Source organism: Cydia fagiglandana, chromosome 23 (genome assembly GCF_963556715.1).
Source record: "Cydia fagiglandana chromosome 23, ilCydFagi1.1, whole genome shotgun sequence".
Classification (NCBI taxonomy): Eukaryota; Metazoa; Arthropoda; class Insecta; order Lepidoptera; family Tortricidae; genus Cydia; species Cydia fagiglandana.
The window spans coordinates 49960-52973 of NC_085954.1; the positions used below are offsets into that span (position 1 = coordinate 49960).

General features: G+C 38.2%; 1 long non-coding RNA gene across 1 annotated transcript; it reads right to left on the reverse strand.

The window, feature by feature from the left end:
- Nucleotides 1–537: 537 nt before the first annotated feature.
- LOC134676021 (uncharacterized) lies at nt 538–1723 on the reverse strand. The gene is made up of 3 exons (XR_010099864.1): nt 1603–1723; nt 1200–1252; nt 538–633 (listed from the first exon to the last, which is right to left on the reverse strand). It is a non-coding gene; the product is annotated as an uncharacterized LOC134676021 (long non-coding RNA).
- Between the last annotated feature and the right edge of the window lie 1291 nt (nt 1724–3014).

Genomic DNA, 3014 nt, shown 5'->3' on the forward strand with positions numbered 1-3014 from the left:
TTTCGTGAAAAACAATTGTAGCGCGTGGGGGTGAGGCATTTCATAGAAATGGGATTATGGCCAAATCCAAAAAAATATTTTAATTTTTAATTAAGAAATTTTTTAAAGATGTATTTACAAATATTGCCTTATTCTACTATTACTTTATTTAGTATTTATTGCATAATGGGACCTAATCGTTAACATTTGGTATGTCGGCGGCTGCATGTAGTAGCACTCTCTATAGTGCACCTGCGGGCGTCTGCGCTGCGTCCCACCTTGCGCCAGCGCTTCTCATTTGCCTCCCAGGAACACTGTGAACATGGAAACCTTATTTATTAGATTTTTTGGCACATGACTATTGATGAGCCTCATGTCTATGAATTACGGTTTAGGAACTACCTGTGAATACATAGAGGGCCTACCGCGAACCACGACATAAGAATACATACATACGAATTTACAAGTGCATCAAAGATCAGCAAAACTTGGTTGGTGTGGTGGTTCTTAGTAAGGCCCTCAATCAGTGAAGTAAATTGATGTATTCCATGGTACGCACAGGAGGAGAGGTCGTGTGTCTGGTGCAGCGAGGCCAGCGCCTCCAGGAAGGAGCCGAACAGCCCGAGGCCGGTCGTCGTGCCGTTGTTCAGCTGCCTGCAACAAAGTTCCCACTCGGGTTAGAATTTCATTATTAATCCTCGCAAGGCTCAATGTACATATCCCTTGCAATTAGAACCTTTCATGAACCAAATAAAGTAGCATTTCTTTTGTTTCATTACTTCATAAAATAAGGGCATTTTCACTTAATTGAACACCTTTAACGGCTGGTTAGCAATCGTTACAAAACTGACGGTCAATGTCAAATCCCATACATTTTGTCAGGAATTTAACGGTTAAACGTTACTGAAACACGACTTAAGTCGCGCTTAACTTGTACAAGTTAAATGAAAATCCATTTATAGAACAAGGTTAAATATGAAAACTTTGTATAATGGGCCTTACGAGAATAATAGAATTATTTAGTAGTAATATCCACTTTATTGTCGCAAACCAGATTCACATATAAAATTTGCAGGTATAGAGGTACAAAGGCGAAGGTATTATTGGATCCAGAATATATGTATAATATAACATTTGAAGAGAATAAAAATTATAATCTCGTTTGTTAACTCATGTTATTGACCCACATTACCCACATAGTTAGTTATAAGTAAACTTACGCGTCCTGGAAGAAGGAGCCTGTGCCGAAGAAAGCGCGCCCCTCCGTATCAACCTGAAAATGTAAGTCTTCGGATGTAAGTATTACAATTATACAGTGATCATCAATATAGAACCCATTAGAAATTTCATATTACTCTCACTGTTACAAGGTATGAAGTGGAACTGTAAAAAATCTGAGGCATCAGTTTAAAATAAAAAATCCAACGAACTTTGTAAATATTAAAATCACTAAAGGTAATGTCCGGATTCATACTGCACTATGCTTACTTCTTCAGCAATGCGGCACGACATTGCTGTCGACTGCATTGTTGCCGCAAATGTCAAAAATCCGGACAATAACATATTTTTAGCAACAGTAACGCGGGTGCAGTCTCAATCCGAACGTTTCCTCAAAAGACTTACAGCGAGGAACGCTGTGATGAGAGCCAGCGCGAGGCAAGGAAGTGAGCTGAGACGAGGCATCGTTAAGTGACGTAGTTGAAAACGTTGATGCGAGGCAAATTGAGGATCGGTGGCAGGTGGTGAGGTGTAAGCGGCTCACGACGCACAGTGCAGTGATTGAGGCGCGTAGCTTACTTATAGGTAGAACTTGAGCTAGGGAGGGGACACAATCAATCATTCTAAAAATATACCGAGCATTAAAAAAAACGTAACTACGTCGATTTGGCGTTCATTATATTCGACTTAAGAGAATTAACTACCTAGAAATAAACTCGAAATATTGAATCGAATTTAAACTGTCGTGATTTATTTACCGATAGTAGTAACATTAAGTTAATTTTACGGTTGAACTCACATGGCTTTCGCGACCGCTACTCATGCACTGTTAGTGCTTATGAATGGAGATCTAAGCTCTACAAAACATCTTCGAAATATGTAATCCAAAAGCAGACATTTTAGATGTATTAGTAAATATGTAACGAGTTTTTTCTTTCCACTTTATTCAATTTCTCTACTGCAACAATAGATTCTACTATTTAAAATAACTCACACATGCCGATTCCCATGCTCTAAGCCTTATTTAAAAAAGGGGCTATTTTAATGACGGGCGCGTGCATATATTTAGAGCTTGTAATATTTAGTTTGCCTTTAATCTAATTCGTATTATGGTGCAGCGGGCCAATTTCGATTGCGGGATAATTTGAACTAATCGAAATATGTTCCGTGTTTAATTAATAACTAGAGTCACACACAAAACAGCTTTTAGGCTATTTAAACATAATATATGGCACTCTAATTAATAATGTAAAACATGGAAGATATTGCGATTAGTTGAAATTACCCCGCAGTCGAAAATTGTAACTTATTTCAATGTAGGTACCGCAGCGTGTACAAGTACATAACTACAAAGTTGCAAACAAGCATAAAGTTGAAAAAAAAATCAATAAATCTAAAACTAAGAACCTATACAAAAGCCAGAACCAGATCACGCGAACATTGTTACGCATCATAAAACTCGTATGTTACAAAAGTCATTGGTTCCCATCTCTTCTCTACTGCACATTTACATGAGAATGGGACGCACCGCACACGCCTCGCGCTTATTGTCTGGGGTGACTACTTTATACTTATTGTGAATGCCGAGCGAGACTAATTCTTAGGCGACCAATATACGTGTCATTTGTTACGCATATTTTAACTATCAAATCATGTTTTTCATACAACTACAGTGGCAAACAAGTGGATTAAGCAGCCATTGAAGTCTATGGGCACCTGCAGTTTTAGTGAAGTTACACGCGTCATGAATATGTAGATAACATTTATTTTCTTAGGTATGGAGAGACTCTGAGGTTCGCTTAGCAATAAAACTGATG